The following is a 26,288-nucleotide window of genomic DNA, read 5'->3' on the forward strand; positions in this document are numbered from 1 at the left end:
TAACTTGGTTAAAAAATGTACCTGGATTAACAAATTGTGAAACCCTCAAATGTATTTCATGTTTGAAATTATAATGAATTTAATTAATCCATAACTGCTTATCTATAGACAATTCAGAAGAAAAATCTTGGTTCATAGTTAAATTTAATTTAGCATTGGTCAATTATATCAGCGACATGGCATTGTTTTTCTTTATTGAATAACTCTTGACTAACCAATACCAGTGCAAATTTTGAATTGAATATTTGAATATATTTTGCACTTTACATAGTTGTTAGCTTACACTGCAATTTCAAATTTGCTGTTTGTGAACATTCAATGTCTAATATTTGCCTTTTTAAAAGTGTTCATATTGGTAAGGCTCATTCACTAGAATGCTCACGTAAAGCAAACTCCAGAAAGGTAGCAATGTGGTCAGAGCAAACCTGTTTAAAAATTCAAATGACTATTTGCAAAAGTGATTGTTAGTATATTCCCAACTCTACTTGATCCCATGCTTTGATTGTTATCTGCCTTAAATGCTGGCATACAGCAAAGGGTTACCTCAAGTCACATGAGCACCACCATTCAAAGTACTACTGTGAATCTGCTTTCTTTCTATCTATGACCATGATTCATGAAAGCACCTAAACCCATAAGTAGATACATCCTTATTTAGGACAGCATGTTAAGGCTGTGCTTAAGTTGAGGAATATGTTTAAGTCCCATTTACTTCAGTGGGATTTAGTCGCATATATAAAGCTAAGCTTAAATGTTGTCCTGAATATGTGTGCTTTCTTGAATTGAGGTCTAAGTATTTGGCACTCATCATCCACTGAGTTTGTCATTCTTAGTCTGCTTTTGAAAGCCTGAAATTGGAGGAGGTTTTAAATAAAGCTCCATATGGTGGAATTTTGCCTTACTCTGAACAGATTTTCAGAAGCAGGGTTTGAAAAATGTCATAAATCAAAAACCAGAACCTATTCTTCTGAAGATAGACCTGCATATTTTGTTTATTTTTATATATTTCACTCATTTCTATGTAGAACTCTATCTTTTCTCGTTGATAAATGGGGAAATTAGATGACAGGACAAGATTGATGAGAGATATCAAAAATAAGAGGTCCTATCCTAGGAGTTGCTGAGTGCTTCTTTTGTGGTGGTGAGCATCCTCAACTCCCTTTGACTTCTGATGTCTTTTCTGTCCATGGTGATAAATTTTGGACGGAGGCACAATAAACTAGAAATTCTGTCACAGGGAAGCGTCTCACATTGTTGAATGCATTTTTGCAGGGAGAAGAGGGCAAAGGAGAGAGTGAAAGGCTATTGATTTGACAAAAGAACCAACTCATTAACTTTTGTATCTCACTTGTGAGAGAGATTACTGGCTTTAAACCCAAACCAGTGCTTCCCAACATCATACCCATGTGCATAGCACTTTGAACAGTAATTTGACTCAACTCTCATAACCTTCTCTACTCATGTAGAAGCTTAAAGTGATCCAACATTCAACTGCTTAGTCTACTCTGACTGTTCCTTACGCTGGTGGTGTAAGATGGGAGAAAGAGATGTACAACAAATTGTGTTGGTGAATCATTAGATCCTTTAGGAAGTCTGCCTAAAGCTGACAATGTCCCCTCTGCTGCAGGGTTATATAAAAGATAAATAAATAAATATATGGAGATATACTTTTCTCATAGAACTGGGAGGGACCTTGAAAGGTGGGATTTTCAAAAGTTTTTAACACAGATATAACTTTTCTCCCATTGAAGTTAATGTTAAAGCTACCTTTGCCTTCAGTAGGAGCAATTAGGCCAATGCTAATCATTCTTGAAAATCCTGTTGCACATACATACTTGCTAGTGCCTTGTCCGCTATATTTGAAATGGTCAGGCTTACACCATTTCCCCAGGGAGACCATTCCAAAGTTAATTAGATTTAACTGATAGAAGTTTGGCTATTCTATTTCCCTGTTCTTCATTTGCTCCTGTTAGTAGCCATTAAAAAAGTGTAGAAACAGGTGCTATTCTGGAGTACCACCCAAACAAATTCCTTCAAAATCCTTCTGTCCATATTGACCAAGGTGAAGTGTCCTCATTTTCATCAGGCAATGACCTCTTGATGACATTAATGGCACAGATTAATGGCCCTCAGCAAGCCTGTAAAATGGAGGTCTTTTGTCACAATAGAAAATTCACTCTTTTTTCCAGAAAAGCATAATCTTTTTCTCGGAGGAGAAAAGAGAGGGAGAAAAAAACAACAACCAACCAAAGAAAAACTACTCACCATCAAAATTCCTTGTTTTCTACATATTAAAAAAAAATTGTGGCAATTATTGTGCCACAATAATACCCTACTCTCTTTATTTCATTGTGATTTCCTCCCCACTCCCCCATAGATGTGTCAATTGGGAAGGTTTTGTTTTTCAGCACAATGCTGCTTGTCACTTATGTGCAATCTTCACTGGTCTAACGTAATACTTTTTTTTTTTTATTTGTCATCTCCAGAAATGAAATTCTCTCTTGCAAGAATTCAAGATAGTTTAGTGATGTGGGAGCCAAACAAGCTGACATTCAATTGGATAGTCTGAACATCATGTGAGTTCAATGAGTTTATTTTAATGATAATTGCATGTGAGTTTAGGCTAATGGATGTGACTGGTTTTAACCAAAGAGCTAATGGTTAGAGATTTCAAAAAAAAGTTTGGCTAATAGTAGCGCCCAAAATAATATGAGAAATTTTGTCAGAGGTCAGGCCTTTCTGTTGCCTTTACTGTAATTTTGTCTTATATCTTAAGGTACAGTGTCTCTTCTAGGTGAGATAAGCCCAGAGAACATCTTATAAGTTAAAACCTCAATTTTCCTTTAAAAGGAATTAAATTTTAAAAGGAATTAAAAAGTCCATCTGCAAGATAGACTTTCTTTGGAATCCTCCTTAATGATTCATTTTCTGTCTTCACATAATTGAAATTAATGGGAATTGTTTTTCCTCAAGAATCAGGCCCATAGGTAAGCTGTATTAGGGAACATGTAAAGGCAGCAAGCCATGAAGCTAGCCATCCTCTTCTAGACCTCTGGCTGTGTTACTGATTTGTGTGTCAACTGAAACATGAATGTGAGGCCATAACCTACTAGATGCACGGTCATCAATGGGAATTCTGTCTCTGCTAAGGATGCTGTCTCCTAGCCTGGCTCATAAACATTGGTCTTCATCACATGCTACTATGCAATAGATAACCTCAGTTTAGGGAGAATCCATGACAACACAGGCCAGGATTTGTGATAATTCATAAAACTAAGCACTAGAGAAAATTACACAGAGCCTGCCTGGCCAAAGTCTAGATAGACCTCGCTATTAGTTCTCTTGCCCCCAAATAGCATCATCTTGACCTTTATGTACAGGAATGCTACAAACTAAGCTACAGAGAGGCAGCCAGTGATGTAAACTTTGATTAAACTTTTCAGCTCTGAGAAGATCCTAAGTAATATTAATGACCTTCTCAGGTTTAATATACTAATACACCAGGGAAGGACAAAAGGCCATTTATTCTAAGTCTCACTGCAATATGAACTAAGCACAGTCAGTCTGGAATAGCAAAATCATCTCTGATATTGCTGTTGATGGGACTGTAATTCTTGATTTTTTTTTCTGATTTTTGTTAGACATCAACTGCCTAGAGCCCTTTTGGTCTGATATAGCTCCAGTGTAAGATTCTGGTGGAAATCTCTGTTAGCTCTGTTTGGATTCTGCATAAGAGTTTCTGTGAAATTTCATTTGAATTTTGAATGGTGTGTTGGTTCTACACTGTTCATAGTCTTGTTTACCTCCCTCCTGCCCCCCTTTCTCTCAACACTATTCATAAACATTTGTGAGAACAAGTTTTGCTCACCCAAATACTTGGAAATTTGATGTTTGTCCTCTAAATACCCAAATTCTCATGATTGCAAAGGATTTTGTGTGTAATCAAAAAGGTTCACTGTTTGATAGTTGCTGTTCACTGCTTGTAATTCTTTATTAGTTATTCTTGTGCTTAAAAAGCTCCAGTGAGGGAGTAGAAATGATACTATGTGACTTAAATGACCAGTTACTATTCCAGAATAGTGAGTAGCCAAATTGTAAAGTTTTGTAAATAACTAATATGCTAAAATTTGTTCACAAACATGTTTCAAACAATTATGAGTAGTAAATGAAATAGTACAAGTTGGTCTGTTCACAGATGACTTATGAAAAGAAATAAGGGCTAAATTCACTGAAGTTCTTTTCCAACCAGTCATTCAACTATCTGTCTCTGGTATCCAAATTCATCCCTTTAACTAGGAAATTGACAACATTTATTGCAAGATTAAATTGCAGAGGAAAACAAATATTTTCATGAGTCTCATCTGTACATCAAAATGTTTCTATTCAAAAATGTGTTTAAAAGATCAATCGTAATGTTGTTTAAGTTCAAAATGTTCATTGTTTTGGAGAGAAAATAGTTTTTTTGAAACTTAGTATGTTCACTAAAAATGTCCTTAGTGTTTTTTTTTTAAAGTTATTTTTTTAAAAACCTATTACAGTGCTCAGGTCTCATACTCAATACACTCTTGTTTTAGAATGAGTGAAACTGATCATAGAGCAATTTAAAAATAAAAATGAAACTACTGACTACATGATTTTGGGATGGAGAGTTGAAAAAGAAGTGTCCCAATCCCCTTGCACACCTGCATACAGTAGCAGTCCATTCATCCTCTGCCCTCTGGGCTGCACAGGGATTACTTGCTCCCACTCTCCTTTGAGGACCAGGAGAACAAGAAGGATGCAGAGAGAAAGGGAGGCATGCCCCACCTCTGTATCAGCATACACAGCAGAGCCAGGGCACCAGTGGGAGCAAGCATAATGGGTGGAGCACATCATTCACATTCTATATGCAAAATTTCTGCCTCTGGCAGCACATGCAGACGTAATTGTGGTAGTTGTAATCTAGCTAGTTCAATCAAAATAGATGTGAGGATGCAGAGGTGTGAGTTTCAGCACAGGCTGACAAACATATGTGTATCTCGTGGGGTCAGGCAGGATCATGCAGTCTTGGCTGAAGCCTTTGTAGCTTTGTCCTCATGTCTGTTTTTTAGTGAGCTATCTAGAGTGCAGCTAATGTGGATATGTCTATACAAACTACAATGTAGAAAAACTGTAAGTTATGTCAAAAAAAAATGAACGAGATAATTAAATATGCAACAGTGTTGGGATTTTCAAAAACACCCTGCATTGGCTTGTCTTTTATTCCCAGTTAAATAAAGGTTAAAACTCCCACTGACTTTTGGCAGTGGCCTAACCCTGCTGCTGTTGAGCATTTAAAAAATTATTTCAGTTTTAATAATCTGGGTGGTGGTAGCGGGAACCCACATAAGGAATGTCTTCCAATAGGTTTTTTTATGTTGACATTTTCATTTTAAATTGAATACATTGAGGGGTGATAGCAGGAGGTGTCTCTCTTTTAAGCGAAATAGCTTCACTACTATTTGCAATTTAATATAAAATGGACACAACACAAAACACAAAAATGAGCAACAATATGTTTAAGGGGACACATGCAAAAATAATCTCTGTTTACCAAGGCTCCAGCTTGCATGTGAAAATGCAATTTAGCTGTGATAATAGAAATTACACTTCAATCAATATGCTCTTTGCTATTAATCCATTTTTTCCTTTTTCCTCTGAAGAGCCCTTAATAATATGTTACACAAATCATACTGTTTAAAAAGTAATTTGAAACAGAAGTGCCTTTGAATTCTTGTGAATCAGGCACTCATTTTGCAGGAATAATAATATGGTCTCATGCTGTTAATGTATGGATTCATACTCGTATATGTGCATTAGCATCCTTTTTTTTTAATCTGGTTATTATTATAAGCAATTGTTGCTGAAGATACAGAGTGAAACACTTCATCCACTTGCTTCCTCCGCAATCACACTTCCTAAATATCAGAGATGTAGCCAAAAAGCAAAAGCTCTGGAGTTGAACTTCCCCAAAGTAAATGATTGTTTGGACAGAATGCTTTTGGTTAGAGTGAGAAGATAATCAAGGAGTTTGATACAACTGTAAATTATCTCTAAATTCCAGAGTGCTCAGATCCCAGTAACTTGGTTTGTCTTCACAGAAATAAAATCAACCAAAGATTCTTACCTCTCTTGTATATTGGAAAGAGGCCATATTTTTATAACATTGCTATTTTGTATGTATCTCTTGTGACTTGTTTTCTGTCTAGTATACCTTTTACTATAGTAAATGGAGAGAATCAGCTGACATTTTGTGTTCTGATACATCCAGCTACACACACACACACACCAACTCCCACAGAGAATTTGCTTTTCCTCTCTTTTGTTTCTTCTTTTCTTTAATTCTCACTCTGAGGCTATATTGGCAGCTGTTACCATTTTGCCACTGAGTTACAGTTTGCATCCAGCCATCTCAAAGTGCTATGTAAACAAGAATTACTCTCCTCGCCCTCCCGAGGTAGATATTATTATTATTATTATTATTTGAGATTTTCCATATCCCTCTGCCTGTAAAGTCAGATGTCTTCTCAACCTCAAATCCAACTGTAAAGGGGTGTGTGTGTGTGTGTTTTGGGGGGGTGGGAGGAGTAAACAAAATGGATTTGGAATGTTAGAGTAAGTCCTGGGGAGATGGGAGATGGAGTAGTAATTAGGCGATGTAGTCATAAATATACGATAAAGAGTGTAGCATTTGATAAATAAATTGCAGCATGCAATTGATTGCACAGGCATATAGTAAATATATTACACATTTCTTCAGTTAATCTAATTGAGATCACCTCCATAAACAGGGTGGATGGGCGTGTGTATACACATCGCTGTATAGAGAGTGAGTATTCTGAATGGAAGCAGGAACTATGTGAAATGTCATGAGATCTCCAACCAAATATTGCAGAATTAAGTGGTTTCGGTAGTTCAGATAAACACTCCAGTTTCAGACACTTAGCAGAATGTGAACTCCAACTCTGTATGAGATTTGCCAATATTTGCAATAATGAACTCCACATATGTAGTGTTTGTGCTTCTGAATTCCTGGACGGGCTTGCCGTTAGCTTTGACTTATGCTGTAACTTCTATCAAACACTGTAAAGACGAATATAGCTGTTGTCACACTAAAGACATTTGAGATTAATTAAACCAGCTATGTGGCTTCAGCCGTTCTCGCTGTTGCACACAAAGAACCTGACAATGGATCACGTCCATTTGCTGAAATGTGTCTAAACCAATCTGGACAAGAGAATCAGAGAGCTGCCACATTCTGTCTCAGGGCAATAGTAGTAAAATACTTCAAATATCTCCTTGGCTAAGACTGGAAGTAGCTGATCTCAACATAGTTGCTTTTTAATCTGCAGCAAACTGTTGCAGTCAGGACACTGAGCTTCAGTGTGAGTGAACCAAGTATCAAAGCAGTCACAGAAGGCATTTTTACATTGCCTTTACATTCAGAGTTTTAAAGCATATGGAGCTGAATGAACCATGAAGAAAGAAAGGCCTGGCCAGAAAACAAGAATTCCAATCTCCGGAAAATGTTGAAGTTTGATTATTTGTTTTCATTCCAGTGAGGAATGAAACTCAGACCATTTAAATGTTTTTATGAGGAGGAAAAAAAAACATGAGGGGAAGGGAGGAAGAGAAAGATATGGGAGTAGGGGGGAAGGAAAGAGAGACCCACCTATTTTGGAGTAGTCAATAGCTCCATGGGTAGGCCTTCATCTGGCAAGTGGAAGACCCAGGTTCAGGCAGAGCCTGGGAGTCTCTCATCCCAGGTGAACATCTCCCACCTAGCTATTATGTGATTGTGTCTCTCCTTCCTGGACCTGAGAAATTTTTATCAGACTTGATACATTTCCACAAAAAGTTTCACTTTTGACAAATTGATATTTGCTGACCCCAGAAAGCTTTGTTCAAAAATTCCCTACTGGCTCAAGAAAAACGGGGTGGTCGGTAGAAGGAGTTTCTGAAGTCTTAAGATTCTAAACAATCAGACTTCATTTAAAAGTTTAGGTACCTCTATGTCACCTGTTTTATACCCCTCATTCCATTTTGTGTGTGTGTGTGTGTGTGTGTGTGTGTGTGTGTGTGTGTGTGTGTGTGTGTGTGTGTTAGACAGTCAGTCTGCAGTCATTATTGTGGGGGGTGGGGGCGGCAGAATAGGTAGGGAGTACATCTGGGAGGCATCAAAGAGTGTGAGGGAGTAGATCTTTGATGCCAGCTACAGGGTCTCTGGGCTGGAACCTACAGTAGAGGGAGGGCCTGTGTTCCCCTACCAGCCACCAAGGAAGGGGAGGGGAAACCCTCTGAAGAGGTATAAAGATAATAGAGCCCAGAAACTGATCAAAGACTTGCTGTAAGGCAGTGTTTCTCAAACTGGGGCAGCCGTTTGTGTAGGAAAAGCCCCTGGTGGGCTGCGCCGGTTTGTTTACGTGACCCATCCGCAGGTCTGGCCAATCGTGGCTCCCACTGGCCGCGATTCGCTGGTCCCGGCTAATGGGGGCTGCAGGAAGCGGCGGCCAGTATATCCCTCGGCCCGGATTGTTGGAAGAGAGATCACAGCAGTGATGGAACAGCCATCAGTAGAAGGAGCTATATGGGGATACAGCAACTATTCTATGCCTGGCCATGAGGAGGTTCTCTTGCAGTGAGTGGACCCTTCTGCACTACCAAAATGGTACTGTCACTATATCAGGTAGGTCAATGCCAAATATAGGCACTAAACCTAGGAATCCTGCTTCGGTGCTCTGCAGGATTGATGCTCTCCAAATGCCCAATTTTCGCACAGGTGTCAGGAGCTCTCCAAGACCTTTTAAAAAAATACAAATAATTTGTACAGTTGAAAATATGGTATAGACCATATAGCCTGGCCACAGCAAAATACACATTTTGTCCAATATAGAGTGCAGGTAGCCTTTTGTGAATATTTTGCCTTGATTTGAGGGTGATCTTTGTGTCTCTCTTTCATTGTAGAAAGTTCAGTCACAAACTGAAATGAATCTTAGATTAATAAAGCAACTTGCATAGGACCAGATGTTCATCTTGTGTAAATCAGTGTATTTCCAATCACTTCCATGGAACCATAGTAGTTTACATCGGTTGAGGATCTGGTCCTAAACATTGCTACTTTTTTTGTGGGGAATCTTACTGGGCGCAGTGAGAAGAACTGTCTGCTCTGTTTACTATATGCAAGTGTCTTCAAGTGGTGCATCATCTTAATGCTGTGAGGCATAGTACTAGCTTTGTTGTCTGTGCTATAAGTTAAGTCCTGCTGAGGTTCATCACAACGAAGTCATGTGAAAAACACTGTCCAAATCTGGGTGCTCACTTCAGTTGTGTGAATGGAAGGAGAGGGATAGCTGAATAAAGAAGTTACTGTCTAAGAACAGTCCTGCGCTGCTGGAGCCCAGCCCTGAGCGCAGAATAAAGAGAAGGCTGTTCCCCATTGGTCTGCCATTGACTGCCGCTGCTGCACTCCCTGGGTGATGTGCTCTAGAGCTGTGGGTGGTGAAATGGATTCATGTTTGATGTATGTTTGTGGTTGGTTCCGGAGTGTGAATATCTTGTATTCCCCTATCTAGTGCTTGCTCCTCAGCAGTACACAGTTGTTAGGACACTGACTGGACTGAGTCACCGGGTCTAGGTTCTACTCTCAAATCTTTCACTAACTCACTGTAACACCTTGGATAAATCAGTGTGTCTTAGTTTCCAAGTCCATAAAAGGTGGGTAATAATCTCATCTATCAGTATGAAACCTATAGATGAGAGAAGTGATATGTAAGTGCTAACGATTATTATTTGCTTTATTATTATTGGACAGAATGGTAAGGCGGGGAAAATGTCTTGTTTAAAAACAAAACACAAACCCTTCCCTCTTCCCCATTGACGATAATACCATTCAAAGTTATCTATCACCTTATCATGTTTCCACTTTCATTTCTCAAATTAAAGCATTCAGCTAGTATAGGCTAGCAGGAGTCAAAAATATAAACAACAGGTCTAGAATTCCTACACAAACAGATGCCCTTATTATCTGCCAAGCCAGGAGAGTTGTGTCTTTGCAATTGTCAGTTCACAGATTGTTGTGAACAGGAAGCAACATGCAGGGAAGACATAGATAAACTTATTTCTGACTATACCATATTTTTTATTATCTCCTTAAATTCCCAGTGTCCACATAACTCCTCAGGCATCTAAAAACACAGTGCAGAATAGCTTTGGGTGATTGCTCCTGACATGAGGTCTTCCTCCTCTACAAACTGCCACAGAGTTTGGACATGATTTTTCTGTTTTGCTTTAGTCCTGTAACCTGATGTCTGAATCATTCACGATGTGCAATGTCCTTTAATTTCAATAGACATAACCAAGTGGCTCATAAACATAGATACATAAAGAATCTGAGAGAGTTCATCTAGTCAAGTTATATGGTGAGTTGACCACGATGTAGTTTAAGATGCTAGTTGGTACAACCCCAACAGGAGGGTGTTGCTTTTGCACTGTTTAGATGAAGAAAACAGTTTGATATTCCAACTGGTGATGTTTTACTTTCATAAAAAAAGTAGAATCTTGAAAATTATTATGGATTTTTTTAAAAATGCTCAACCATGCTTTTTAGTGTCTTAGCCCCTGACCCTGATGGCATTTTCTTTGTTATAGGGAATGTGTACTCACATCTGACATGAAACATTTCATATTATAATGTATTCATCAAACACCAGTAGTGGGCTTGGCACTTTTCAAACAATTGAGACCTTATGGTTCCTATCCAAGGGGCTTACAATCTTGTGTCATGGTCTGTTTGATTCTATCCAAATTGCCCAAGTGGCTGTTATCAGCACTGGAGCAGAAGAACTGCTGTCAAGTGGAGTAAGCAATGTTCTGTATCGGTTCATATATCCTCTCAGAGCACAGGGTATAGTGTTTGGGGTTTGATTCTGCCATGCCTCCAGCATCTGCTTGAGATCATAAATCATCTTGTGCAGTTCATAGTATAGAGTGCTGCCATTAAATCAAATGGGGTCATTACACAACAGTGTTCTACTTTAAGATGCAAGGTTGGGGAAGGCTGCTTCTTGGACCTTCTGACTGCTGCAGACCACCAATGCATCAGTCCTTCCTCACTTTCAGTTCTCTTGGCAAAAGAGAGTTGTGTAGCTGCCCTGAGCATTTGCTCATATGCAGTGTCTGAGGGACAACCTCAAATCTAATAATGTTCATGTTCAGTCTCATTTGTAAAGTGCCTTATCATGCAAACAACATCCCAAGGCGCTGAACACTTTGAAAGGGATTATACATGAGTGCAGCTAAATGCGATATTAAAAAGAGAAAGAGACTCGTCATCTTTCCTTTTTAAAAACACTGTAGCAAGTGCACATCACTGACTGTGAGGAGTTGAGGTTGCTTTGCAGATAAAAAGGTCAAGCTGTGCAAAAAGCCTCATTTACCAGTTGAACAACAAAGGTAGAGCTTTGGAATAGCAAGTGACTGAGAACCCAAGAGAACTCTCACTGGCATAAGATAGGGGAGGGGTTAGGATGCCTGTGAAATAGGACAATGCAAGGTCAACGGAGGTATTTCTGGGTGAGAATTAAGATTATACAAGCAATATTTTGGCAAACTAGCACTGTAGCTCATCCAAAAAACAAAACCACCAGAAAAATGATATGACCAGATGATGGATTAATGGACAGGAGCATGTCTGGCATGATTGTCCCCTAAGTTAGAGGTACAGAACTAGAACCATTTAAAGGGGCCTTCTAAACATTCTCTGAACTGACAAATATGACAGTGAGGAAGTGGAGAATAATGTGCATGGAAACACAGCACAAACTAAATTGTAAGAGTGGAGATCTGGGTTCTCAGAGTGAGGCTTGTAGAGTGGGCCTCTTTAACCCAGGAGACAGGATGTTGCTTTTCAAAATTAAAGGTTGAGGGTGTAAGGCACGACTGGGATGTTTCTTCCCATACTGAGGTTTGTTGGTACAAGACTTTTTTTCACAGAAGGAAGCATCCCGGGGGATTTTTAGAAGTAGGGGCCTGATCTTCATAGGGCAGAAGCCAGGCCTGGCTTCTGAGGAGACAAGAGAGGCAAGTGCCTTTCTTGAGTGTTTTTTTCCCCTGGGTTTCATTACCAGGATTTTGCATGGTTTCTGAATGAAACAGAGTGGACATTTTTAGTGGAGAAAAGAAACATTCCAGGAAACTTTTCTGGCATTATTTTTGTCATGAACAATGTCAACTAGTCACTCCAAGAAAGGTCACTGCAAATAGAAAACATGACCTGCAAAGTAGGAAATTGGGGTCCGGATAGTATTTTACACATATATTTATATTTTTCAGAAGTAAAACAATTAAGAAGAGAGAGGGATTAAAAGTCATGCTGTTTTAGTTTTGTTGATTTTTTTTAATGTTTATTTTTAGGAAATATTTTGTTCATTTCTAGTCATATTTTTAGTTTGGAACAAAGAAAGTGGGTTGTGGTTTTTTGTTTTTTTTTAAATCTATGGTAATGATTTCCCTCCTTGGATTATATAATAATATTATATATATATGTATATAATTATAAATAATAAAAAGCCCTTCCAAAGGCTTTCACTCCCAGATTTCTTCAAACATTTTTTAACATTACAAACAAAATATAAGGTATTATTGGTGTATGTTTTCCTTAAAAAAAACAAAAAACAAAAGAACTCCTCAAATATTTGCTTTACTTGGGATTTAAAGGAAAAGGTTTGACTAGTTCAAATTGAATTTCTCAAATAAACAAGGAATTAACTGAAGGTAAATAGTTACTGAAGTTTTAAAAATTATCAATGAGCTTAAGAACTGGAAGAGTTTCTAAATAATAGATAATCACAGGGAAGGAAACCAGACAATTGAATTAACTTTAGGAAAGCGGGAGGCTTGCTGGGACCAACAGTCATTCTCTTATTTTACAAAGTTCTTATTGTTGTCCGTGACATTTGTCCATGATGTCACCTGCTGGGTTTCACTTACCTTTCCATTGATTAGACTATTGGTATAAATACAATAGGGAGAGCAGTATATTTAGTGGTTAGAACAGGAACTGAGAGTTCAAATTTTTGTCCTATGCTTGTTGTACTACTGACTTGCTGTGTGACCATTTAACCTCTACTGTTCCTTGTTTTATCCTTTTATAAAAAGGAAATAGTCATATAAATGTTGCAGAGTTGTTGTGAGAAAGGTTTGTAAAATGCTTAGATTTCCTTAGATGAAAGGTGATCCAGTCAGTATATCAGTGTAAAGTACTATTTTTGTTACTGGCTGACACTTGTGTACCCACTGCATTCTACTAGGCAGAGTCCAATTGATCAAATGTGTTAGACTGTATGTTGCTATAAATGAAAAGAGATTCTCCTTTAGCTCAAGAATTAGAGGCCTTCGCTTTCAGAGCAGGAAGATCAAATTTCTTTCTGTGCCATCACTGAGAATTTCTGGGTAAACACTGTGACTGATATTGCAACCCCATGCAGTATCTTTTGGGGGAACATATTGTATTACAGTTATTATGGTTTAGGTATCACCGTAGGCCAGGGATTATATGAAACCACAGGGGAGAGGGTTGTCTTTAGATCCTCCAGGAACTAAAAACAGGAGAGGTGATTATAGTGAACCACTCAGGTTATAAACACCTCTGCAGAGGTACTGTGCCCTAGGGAGAATTGCATATACTGATTTAATCTGGGGTTTCCAGAGATCAACAGACAATAAAGATATTCCGGCATAAAAAGCTATACTGATTTGGGGCCTTTTTTCTGAACCAGCCAACAGACAGATCGTCTTTCCAAGAGGGGCCCCAACTCTTGTGGAAGAGTTGGAAAGACTTTGGTCTATTAGGGCCAGTGATGGGGTGTGCATCCAGGGCTGCCCGGGGAGGTGGGGGTAAATGGGGCAATTTGCCCTGGGCCCCGCAGGGGCCTCCACGAGAATATAATATTCTATAGTTTTGCAACTTTTTTTGTGGAAGGGGCCCCCAAAATTGCTATGCCCCAGGCCCCCTGAATCCTCTGGGCGGCCAGCCCTGTGTGCATCCCTTAGCAACTCTGATAGGGTTAATGAGGCCAATTAGGTCAGCCTAGGTGCAGAATGGCTAGGACAGCACTATAAAGCCAGAAAGTTCAAAGGAGTCTGCAGGGGAAGGACGCTGCAATTGCTCCTTGGGATGAGGGAGGTGCTGGGGATAAGCAAGAAGTCCAGGGAGAGAGTAAACCCTGAGATCCTGCCCTGCAGTAAGGGGATAAAATAGCCGTTGGGAAAAGAAAATGCTCCTATGGTAAACCCAGAAACAGTCAATGGAAGAGAGAGATGCTGGATAGGAAAACAGCAACAGGGATGGGGAGTGAGCAAACCTGGATTACTGGTTAGAGTCCCTGAGCCAAAATGTAGTGCTGCAGGTGTGCTTGGGTTCTCCTGCCAGCCAGTGGTATAGTGGCAAAGAGCTCACAGCTGGGGCTGAACACTATCCAGAGAAGCATTTTAAAGTGATCCTTTTGGATTTTGTAACCCCAGAAGGGGTGGACTAAATAGAGTTCTGGTCAGAGGGCCAAGTTACCAGGAGAGACTATTGTAGAGTGAGCAGAGAGCAGAAGGAGGCAACCGATGCCATGAGACACTTTTCCAAATCTAAACACAAGGAGGTGCACTAGCAGTGAGTGAGAACCCTGTAACAGGGCCCCATAAGACTGATTGGTGACTTCTGGTAAGGTTTTAGCCTGAATACAGGAACTTTTGTTAATAATATTGTTTGTTTATTTTATTATATTTTTGTCTGAAATGCTTTTACCTTAAGAATAAATTTGCTTGCTTAGAAAGATCTGTGTGGTAACTGATAACTGCTGGCAATACACTGGTCATAGCTCCTGGTGAGAAAATAAACTACAGGCAGAGCGGTTTGCGAGGGATATCACATTATGAGGCAGGGAACTAAAAATACTAAAACCCTTGGTCAGAAGAGAGAGGGGTTAGGGCGGCTCTAGGTATTTTGCCTCCCCAAGCACGGCAAGCAGGCTGCCTTTGGCGGTTTGCCTGTGGGAGGTCCCCGGTCCCGCGGATTCGGCAGCACGCCTGCGGGAGGTCCGCCGAAGCTGCGGGACTAGCAGACCCTCCGCAGGCACCCCAGGCATGCGCTTGGCGTGCTGGTGCCTGGAGCCGCCCCTAGAGAGGGGTACAGATCACTATTCAAGAGAGGTGACAGCTTGAAGCTGGAAACCTTAAACCTTTGAAGGACCATAAAGTGGGAATACAGGTGCAGTTATCCTGAAACTGTGACAACTAGAGCATGCAACCTAGCTACAGTATTCATGAAGTAAGACACTTTCCTTGCAGTGAATATTAGCCAACATTTTAGACCTGGAATGGTGCCAGCAATAATGAGATGTATATGTATGGTATATTACAGTAACTCATTAGCAAATGGTGTTAATAACAAGCCTATTACCTTTGCAAGTACTCAGTCACCTTTACAGCATGTCAACCAGTGACACCATTTTAAAATCAACTGTTTCTAATGGTGGAAAAACTGCTTGACATGCTGTCAATATGTTGTGAATGAAATATTCTGAACCAAGAAGGGAAAGGAGCACGTTCCATTCTAGAGATGGGTTAATACAGCAAAAAGTATTCACAGGAACAGCAGCTGATGGCAGGACTCAGGAGAATATTTTGTCCTGAGTTTCCTAATTGCATGCTTGTTTGCTGTTTTTGGTACTTAAAGGTTTAGTATTTGTGAGCAAAATATTGGCAATTATTTTTTGCAGGTAGTCTCCATTTAACATTTTAATACCTCAGTGTGAATAGTTGCTCACAAATTCTGTATTTGCTGATTTTTATATTTATAGCTATTTATCATATGTTTAATCTAGTGAGCAGGAAATTTAAGATAATTTAAAACAAATAACTCTTCTGTAGTTAACTTCCCATAGTGGTACAAAATGGTTCCAGATATAAACATCACAAGCTTGTTGTACCAGCAGCTCAGAGACTGTATCCAACATTGTTCTATGGGATACATAACTGGACTCACAGAAAGGCCTTTATTTTCTGCATGCAGAAATGTGTAAATAGATAATTATGGATCTAGTTAACTGATATGCATGTGCAAATGCCCATCTATGCATGCAAAGACTAGACTATGCATGAGCTAGTACTAGGACTCAGAAGATATAAATTCTTTCTTTCTTGGCTCTGCCATAGATTTCATTATGGTCTTGTGAAAATCCCTTAACCTCATCATGACTCAGTTTCCTCAAATGTAAAATGGGGAGGATATTTACCTCAAAGTGGGGTTGTTGGGACACATTCATGAATCTTTTTTGATGCTTGGGGAGCATCAGAAGGAAAGCGCTATGGAAGCACAAAATGGCGTGGTGGTTATTTACCATTCCAAAGTAATTGGTATTAATGAAGTGTTATAGATACTATTTTCAAGTAGCTGTCACTTTAGGTGTGTGTATGCCCCTGTTGGCTCTTGTTTGGATATTTTTGGAAACAGTGCTCATAGAGTCTTGCACCCTAATCTTCCTCATGCTCTAACCCATGGGCTTACAGGGGAAGGCTGATCACTGCTCCAGTTCACCTCTAGCTGCAGGTAGTTGAGAATGGAGTTTTGCAACCTCCATTAGCATCAAGCATAGTTAGCTTACTTATCTTTATCTTTTTTTTAATTTCAATTTAATTTTATTTATTGATTTATTAATTCCTTGCATATGCTGTGTGTATTTTGGGGGCTTGAGACACAAAGGCATCCTTGAGCAAACGCTCCCCATTCTTTGCAAACAACTCTTATCTCAAACCTGACAAATTCACTACATCAAATAAATTGCTAATAAGGTATTTGTCCATAAAGAGTAACATGTAAGGTCTCTATTGAAAGCTTGCAACTTACTGATGTTCATAATCATGGCATGATATGTGTATGAGTAGTATTTAATGCATAATATTACTATATTGAAATGTATGCCCTTGACATCTAAAGGTTAAAAGGTGTCACCAGGGAGTGATATTACTTGATGATGGCCTATTCATTTAGGGGAGAGTTGGCACTCATCTCTTATTAGCTGGTGATGTAACACAAGGCTCAATTGTCTACCATTGCCCCATCACAGAACAGTCAATAGAAAATCATAAAAGACAGCTGCAAACAACTGAAACCACTTGGAGGTAAAAAAGGAATATAATTCATAGTCTATTATAAAGACAAAATACTGATTCAGAATATCATGGTGGAGAAAGACACACTGCATCCATTCATTGAGGAGACGTTGTGGAATGGCAGTGTGTTTCATAAACATTTGGATCCTGGCTCCCGTGAAGTCAGCCAACTCTGCAACAGACTATATGGAATACCTTTGATTAGGAAAGATAACTATTGATAAATGTTGCCCTAGTTTGTATCTTGTGATCTTTGTTTTATGTTGTAGCTATTTGTTCACATCACATCACTCTCTTGTTTCTAGAGGAGTTTTTCATAAAAAAAAAATTTTGTTTTATTGTAAGTGTTCTCAAGTGCTGTGCATTATACAGGAGTGGTGCCTTCAGGTTAAACCAGGGTACACTTTTCCTCTGGGAGCAAGGAATCCACAATTTCTGTATGTAACCCCTGACAGAACTAGATATCAGAGAGGAACACTTCAAAGAGACTTGGGAACTGGGGTGCACCTTAGGTTAACTTGTAAGGCAAAAATCAGGGCTGGCATTGCCAGTGGCAGAATGATTGAGTGGCTGTTAAGCTGGTAATATTAAGGAGCTACCACCGACTAGACTCCGTCTAAATGGAGGCAGGAAATGATAAGATGATTCCCACTCCAGTGTACCCTGAGAACTGTCAAAGGGGACAGCAGTCCCTCCCACTTTTTTGTTTTTGTGTTTGTGATTCCCTCACATCCGACCTTGGCTGCCTTTCTTTGCCTGTGGCCTTCTATCTTCTGAGGTATGCCCAAACTCCAAGCTTCAAGGCCTGCCAAATCTGAAGTAGATCTTTTTCCTCCAGAGTTGGACATTCCAGCTTCTTGTGCTGTCTTGGAGAGTTACACATTCTATCTAAGTGCAAGGACTGCATTGGCTTTAAGAGCAGATCCAGGAAGCTGAGGAAAGACAGGCTCAAGTTCCTCTTTTTGGAATGTTGCTTGAAATCTGCTACCACTTTGTGGCCCAATTCCTTCCCCTCTTTCCTCCACTCTGGTACATCACCCTCACACCTGTGTGCTTGGGCAACTTCCATTTCTCCAGCTTCAATGAGCAGAGACATGGGGCCACCTTCAAACAGTCTGAAATTTTCTAAGAACAGAACTAGATCCCACAATAGAGAGATTCTGCAGGTTATGGTGGAAGGAGCCCCACAATATTTGCAGGGGAGTTCTGTTCTTCTATGCCTGCCCGCCCCCACAGATCATCACCACAGATGTCTCCTTAGCAGGCTGGGTAGCTCACCTTCGGAACCTCACAGTACCAGGCATGTGGGGTCTCAGTAGTTTCCTCTTTACGTCAATCTGCTTGAGCTCAGAGCAGTTCACTAAATGTGCAGTCTCTTTCTACCCAAGATCAAGGGTCACGCAGACAGAGTCCCATTAGACAACAAAGCAACTGCCAAGGAGGAGCAAGATTCAAGTCTTGTATGCCAAGGCAATAAAATTTTGGAACTGGATCATAATCTACTGAATCAACATCTTGGCAGTACGTCAACCAGGTCTGGAAACCACCGTAGCAGACACTGTGAGTAAACATTTTTGTCAAGACCATGAACTGGAGCTGAGTGATCCTATCCTATGGAAGATTTTTCTCACTTTGGGCTTCCCTGGGATAGACCTCTTAGTGACATTGTCCAACACAAAATATTGTTGATTAAGTGTGAGGAGAGAACATGGTTGAAACTCTTTAGGAGATGCCTTCCTCGTTTCTTGGCCTCAAACTCTGGTATAGACATATTCCTCAACATCATTGCTCTTCAAGGTCCTGAATAAACTAATGCATGAGAGAACAGTAATCATCCTTCTAGCATAAGCATAGCCAGGGTGGGGATGGTTCCCAGAACTAATTCACCTATTTCTGTAGTCTCCTCTTCACCTCCCTCTGACAGCAAGCCTACTGACCCAAAAGTGGGTATAGCTCACTCACAGTTTCTATGTACTATATCTCAAGGCTTGGCTCTTCAGTGGTTCTCTGGTGCAGAAAAAAATGTTCTTTATAAGTGCAGAATGTGTTCTTGCATAGTGGAAACCATTCACAATAAAGATTAACCAGTAGAAGTGATTCCATTCCTAGCTCACTCAACAAGCATTATCTCCTCCCAAATCACATTTCACTCACATTTTCAAATACCTGCTGAATGTAAAAATCCTGGGCTTGTCAATGAGCTCCGTCGAACTTCACTTGCCTCCTATTACAGCCTTTCACGTACCAGTTGAAGAGTTTTCAGTATTTACACACCCTAAGATTTGATGGCTTTCAGGGTTTGATCTATCTTTTTCCTCATGTCAGAGAGTCTGCTCCACCTAGGGACCTTGATCTAGTTCTCAATGCATTTGTGGCAACATCCTCTGAGTCCATGGATAGGTGTTCTCTTCTGAATTTATCCTTCAAAACCTCATTCCTAATAGCCATTACTTCAGCCAGATGGGTAGCAGGGTTATCCCAGTAAAACAACCTTATGAGTTGTTTTACTAGGACAAGGTATCTGTACATCTAAGGCCTCACTTCCCGCTCAAGATCTTATTGGACTTCAACATCCATCAGGACAGTCAGTTAACCATCTTCTACCCAAAACTTCATACTTCAAGGGAAGAAGTTATTCTTTGTACTCTAGATGTGAGAAGAGCCCTTGCATTCTATCTTGGAAGGACAAGACCCTTCAGAACATCTCCTAGACTCTGTCTCTTTCATAGTCAGGATGAAAGGAGCTTATTTTGCCACTCAAAGACCATTAGATGGAATGTGTCTGTTCTTTTGACATATTAAGAAGCTTCTGGAGTGCATCCCCCACCCACAGTGACTGCTCATTCCATGATGGTACAATCCACTTCTATTGCCCTGATTAAGAACATACTCATTGCAGATGTTTGTAATGCTGTAGCCTGGTTATCTGTGCACGTTTTTTCCCAGCACGATGCTATCATGGATACTTCCAGGGCAAGTGCAGCTTTTGGTATGAATGTTCTGCAGTCTGTAATGGATCAGGTTCCTCAGCACCCACTTCCATAGATGGAATGCTTTTCTGGAGTCACCTAAAGTGGAGCACCCATGGGGACAACTAATTAGACATCAGGTTGTGTTCCTGTATATTAGCTGGAGGTCTTTAAGATTTTTTGTCCCTATGAGGTCTCCACTACCTGCCCACCACTGGAGAGAGGAAAGGAGTCCTTCCCTTGACAAGATTTGTAGTTGAGAAGGAACCAGGTTGCCACCTGTCTGGGTATTGGCTTCTGTGTCTGGGTGCCAGTTAGGATTGCCATGTACCAGAAAGTACTGGTAGAAAAGGGGACCTGTTAGTATCTAGTCAGATGTACTGACTGGATACCAAAAGTCCAGTTATCACAGTACAGGGGGAGGCACCAGAGCATTAAACTGCACCAGACCCTGCTTAGCCAGGGCTGCCTCCTACCTGCAGGCAGGCTCCTTATGAATCTGCAGCAGTTCCTGTCCCAGTCCTGGAGCAGAGACAGCCAAGGTAGGAAGGAAGATAGAGACAATGGAACAGGTGGATTAGGGAGAAAAGTGAACAATAGGTTCAGGGTCTTGGGAGAAAGTGGGGGGGCTTGGGGAAGAGGCGGGACAGGGCCTCAGAGGTCTGGTTACCTCCAATTAAAAATGCAGAAACCCTACATAGTGGCAGTGTGTTTGCCCATCACTGTATGCTCTCAGATCAGAGCAAAAAGATGTATGGGCCAAGGCATGGATACTACTAGAAAAAATCTCCAACCAAATGTGCACACATGTGCGCACACACCTAAAGTGGAGCATCCATAGGGAAAAACAACTCAAACTCCAATTACTATATAACTAAATTAACCCCTCCTTCCTCCACAAAGTCTCACTAATTGCTTTTTTAAGTAATTTTAATTGCATTTTCATTTTCATTTTACATTTTAATTGCTACCACTTCTTTACATAATTTTTAGGGTGCAACTGATATATTCACTTTCCCCCAAGCTCATTCTTGGTGCCCAGTCCTAGATGTCAGTCCTAACGGCTCCTTACATTTTGGATTAACGGCTCAGAATTTAAGCCCAAAACTCCAAGGCAAATCATTGCTTTGACAACTAGTAAATATGTGAAAATCCATGTTAAATCAAGTATATACACTTTCATATTAACAAGGAAATTGACAGATCACTTAGTTTACATGCATTGTATGACCACAGATTAAAATCTTGATTTGCACACATTTTTGGAGTGTTTACAAATACATAAATTGGACACCTTTCAAATCAAAGTAATGTAAATCAGTATTTTATATACAAAATGCAAACTAAAATCTCATTTTCCATGCAGTAACGGAATGCAAACTAATATATCCCTACTGGAAAGCTGACACAATGTTCCAAAATTGTTTTTCTCTGACAGTATCTCAGGTAGACCCAGTTAGAAGTTTTCTGTTGGAACATTTTCCAATGGAAAATGCTTATTGTTGGAAGTGAAATGTTTCGGAGAATCTGTCAATTTTGAATAAAATTCTGTTTTTTGAGGAAAGGAAAAATTGGCATTTTAATATGTCTGAAATGTTTTGCTTCAGCCTGTTTGGTATGGTGCATTTTGACTTTTCTGTTTTGAAATGGCTTTTAAATTCAAGTTTTTAATGTTATATTATATTTAATTTTATGTTATTTTATATTATATTATGAGCAAACTCTCCCATTGTGTAGGAAAGATGGGAAGTATGGCAAGAGACCACTCTGGCTTAACCAGGAGATTTACAATTATCTAAAAATCAAAAAAGAGTCCTACAAAAAGTGGAAGCTAGGTCAAATTACAAAGAATGAATATAAACAATATAGCACAAGTATGTAGGAACAAAATGAGATTGGCCAAGGCACAAAACAAATAAAACTAGCTAGAGACATAAAGGATAACAAGAAACCATTCTACAAATACATTAGAAGTAAGAGGATGGTCAAGGACAGGGCAGGCCCATTACTCAATGACCAGGGGTGGAGGGGAGGGAATAATAACAGAAAATGTGGAAATGGCAGAGGTGCTTAATGACTTCTTTGTTTTGGTTTTCACCAAGAAGGTTGGTGGTGATTGGATGTCTAACATAGTGAATGACAGTGAAAATGAGGTAGGATCAGAGGCTAAAATAGGAAAAGAACAAGTTAAAAAATTAGACAAATTAGATGCCTTCCAGTCACCAGGGCCTGATGAAATGCAACCTATAATACTCAAGGAGCTGACTGAGGAGATATCTGAGCCATTAGCAATTATCTTTGAAAAATCATGGAAGATGAAAGAGATTCTATAAGACTGGAAAAGGGCAAATATAATGCCAATCTATAAAAAGGGAAATAAGGACAATCCAGGGAAGCTTAACTTCTGTACCTGGCAAGATAATGGAGCAAATAATTAAGCAATCAATTTGCAAGCATCTAGAAGATAAAATGATAAGTAACAGCATGGATTTGTTAGAACAAATCACGTCAAGCCAACCTGATACCTTTCTTTGACAGGGTAACAAAACTTGTGGATGGGTGGGGAAGCAGTAGGCATAGTATATCTTCTCTTTAGTTAAGCTTTTGATATTGTATAGCATGAACTTCCCATAAAGAAACTAGGGAAACACAACCTAAATGGAGCTACTATGCGTAGGTGCAAAACTGGATGGAAAACCATTCCCAGAGAGTAGTTATCAGTGGTTCCCAGTAATGCTGGAAGGACATAAGGAGTGGGGTCCTACATGAATCAGTTCTGAGTCTGGTTCTGTTCAATACAATATTTTCATCATTGATTTAGAAAATGGCATAGATAGTACACTTATAAAGTTTGTGGACAATACTAAGGTGGGAGGGGTTGCAAGTGGTTTGGAGGATAGGATTAGAATTCAAAATGATATGGACAAATTGGAGAAATTGTCTGAAGTAAATAGGATGAAATTCAATAAGGACAAATGAAAGTACTCCACTTAAGAGGAGCAATCAGTTGCACACATACAAAATGGTAAATGACTGCCTAGGAAGGAGTACTGCAGAAATGGATCTGGGGGTCATAGTGGATCACAAGCTAATATCATTCTGGGATTTATTAGCAGGAGTATTGTAAGCAAGACACAAGAAGTAATTCTTCTGCTCTACTCCATGCTGATTAGGCCTCAACTGGAGTGGCCAGTTCTGGGTATCACATTTCCCTTCCAGTCCTATGGTTATATAATAGAACATGAAATGTAAGTCAAAATGGAAACAAAATATTTCGATCAACCTGAAATGTTTTTAATTTTGTTTCCTGGGAGATTTTTGGGAAAAAAATGGTTCTGTTTTGGAATGGGGAAAAAAATCAAAATGGCGGCGTTTCCTGCAAAACAGAAAATCAAATATTCTCCAGTTGCTAATCTTGTGATTTGTTAATCTTAAATATCAAGATTTAAAAATAAATGTGTCACATCCTAAAACAGCAGCTCAATCATCTTCTAAATCTCAATTTACTTCAGTGCTTGGTGCTAGGAACTCACTTCTGACTAGTTACTGAGGAGGCTAACTTGAGTTACCTGCTTTTGAAAGTCTTGGGCTGGGTAACTAAATATTTCTTCCTTGAACTGTTGCCTTCTCGCTTTGCCTACTTTTGATGTTCACTTTGACTCCATTACACAGGACATGATCAATCATAATTTTAATAGGATGTTTTTACATTGTTCTCCCCCCCTCTCCACACAATCCTGCTGCCTTGAGTTTGACAGCTGCTCCCTTGATACCTTCCCAAACTGGTCAGACCTTATGAGTAAATCATGACAGGCAAACTGAGACACAGTGTGAGATTTACCTCTTCACCCAGCTATCTTTCATGCTGACAATCATTTTTCATTCCCAGAAGAGACTGTCAGTTTCTTGGCTGACGGCACAGGCTTGCTGCATTGCAGCTGCATTTGTTTTTTATTTTTGAGAAGTTCAGGAGATAGAAATGTGAAATGAATGACTCTCTTCATTCTTCACTTTGAAGAAGAATGAAATTGACAAACTTGTGTCACTTTCAGAGTTCAGCATTTTTTTTCTTTTTCCTCCTTCTTTGATCTGAGGGGGGAAGTGTTTTCATTGTGCCATATTAGAAATGGGCAAATGCAGCACAAAAAGTATTCATGAATATTCTTGCAAACACAGCCTGTCAGTTTGCGACACTCACATTCATAATCTCTTCAATTGAGAACTCTTGCAAAAGTGGGGGTAAATGTATATATATAAAAAAATTAACATTAATATCCTGTTAATAAATAATTTATATACGGAAAACTGAATTATTCCTGTTTTTTGATTGGATGACATACGAGCAATACCATGCGAATTATGTGACCAATCACATGCAAGAATTAAAAAAAAATCTAAAAAAATCTTTAATATCAAATATTAAATGAGTTAGCCATCAGTTAAATCATATTTTTTCCAGTAATTATCAATAATGGAAAAATCAGTTTAAAAAAAAAAAACCTCTGAATATTTTGGAAAAAGGGAAAAACCACCACAACACTGGAATCAGGAAATTCTGTGCATGAGCCTGAAGCCTGCTCTCATAAGGAACCCATCCCACTTACTGCAGACCCAAAAGTTAAGGATATTCAGAATCCACATGTTAGACTTATCTGAAACAAGAAATTAAGATTGTGGGATTTCCTATTGCTACATTTATGGCATATTTATGGTATATATTTGACAGCTTCTAGTTAACCAATATACATAGCGGTCTGTTTCAATGGTGAGATATTGACGGTGTCATTTTGATTATCATACTGGGAGCGTGATAGAATTTCAAGTTTCTCACAAAGGAAGGTGGCCCCAACATCCCCCACAAAAGGCCTATACCTCAGAAAGCAGAACGTGCTGTGGTGCAAATGAATGTCCACGGGAAAGAGGAGAGAAAAGGGAAATGTGCCTTTCCATGATGTATTACTGACATGTGCAGCTGTGTGATTATAAGATAATATTGAAGGCAAGGCTTCAGAAAAGGATTAGGCATTTGTAGGGGTAATGAACACATACACAATTCTATTAAATACGAAACAAAAATGTGTAAGGAATGTGATACCTTGTACTTATACAGAGACCTTGTACAGAGCATAAACCAACCCCTAGCAGCCTAGATGATGGGAAGAAACTTGCCATTAGCAAGTTATTCAATAATTGTGCATGTTCCACTGAAATATCTAGGAGTGTCCACTGTGGGGGCAGAATAATGGACCAGCTCTGATCTGATGTGGCATTCCCAATATAGTGAATTTACACAGGCACTATCTACTGCTGAGAATAGGAGGTGGGAGAGGACATAAGTGGAAGGAGAGGAAAGAGAAAGCTAGAAAGAGAAAGTGTTCAACAGTGTGAACTGCAAAGGTGTTCTGTGATGGATGTCTTTGTCTTGGCATCACTGAGACTCATTCTGCATTCAGGTAGTCACAATACAATTTTTATAGCTTACAATTATCCTTTTATTGTAGGGATAAGCAACAACTCATTAAGCTAAAAGGAAGACAGTGGTTATGTACAATAAAACAACCTGTGAGTTCATACATACCCTGTACAGTTTCTGCAAAATATTAAATGTTAGTTTCTAAATGTTTTTTTCTGTCCCTTATAATGTAACTGCGTATTTGAGTCTGATCTCATTCATCACTCATTCAACAGGTCTAAAGTGCTAGAGAAGTATTTTGGGGTGCAGAGAATCTGTATTTAATTGGCAAATATGTTAAAACTCTGCAATAGGCATGTGTCCTTGCTGCAGCATTGCAAAAATAAATAAATAATAAATCCCCAATGCATAGTAGGAACGAGGCTGTGCTCCATTGGGGCAATTACTTTATTGAGGAAGAAAACTGAGAAATACTGATAGTATTACACTATCTGTGTATTCAGAACTAGCGTTAGATACTTGGAGTGCTGGGACATCAGTAGAACAGAATACCTGTCTCATTGTCTTGCAATTGTTACTATGTGCACATCAAACAAATACTGCCTCTTCAGTCTAGCTGATTCCTAAATATAGTTATTAATCGAAAACATTAAACTTAATTTTTCTAATAGTATTACACAATAATTAGTATTTTGAATATATGTCATTCAGATTTCAGTAGTGTAAAT

At 39.3% G+C, this 26,288-nt stretch overlaps 1 protein-coding gene across 5 annotated transcripts in view; it reads left to right on the plus strand.

Moving 5' to 3' along the window:
• The window catches only part of LRRC4C (leucine rich repeat containing 4C), a 900,227-nt gene that overhangs the window by 381,365 nt on the left and 492,574 nt on the right, over nt 1–26,288 (plus strand). For 4 of the 5 annotated variants that reach the window (XR_004000053.1, XM_030560004.1, XM_030560005.1 and 1 more), the window contains exon 2: nt 2,487–2,576. The exons of the other annotated variant lie outside the window; for it this stretch is intronic. The gene's annotated coding sequence lies outside the window, so the exon portion shown is untranslated. The remainder of the gene's footprint in view (nt 1–2,486; nt 2,577–26,288) is intronic. 5 annotated transcript variants of the gene reach the window in all.

This window comes from Gopherus evgoodei, chromosome 4, assembly GCF_007399415.2.
Source record: "Gopherus evgoodei ecotype Sinaloan lineage chromosome 4, rGopEvg1_v1.p, whole genome shotgun sequence".
Taxonomy (NCBI): Eukaryota; Metazoa; Chordata; order Testudines; family Testudinidae; genus Gopherus; species Gopherus evgoodei.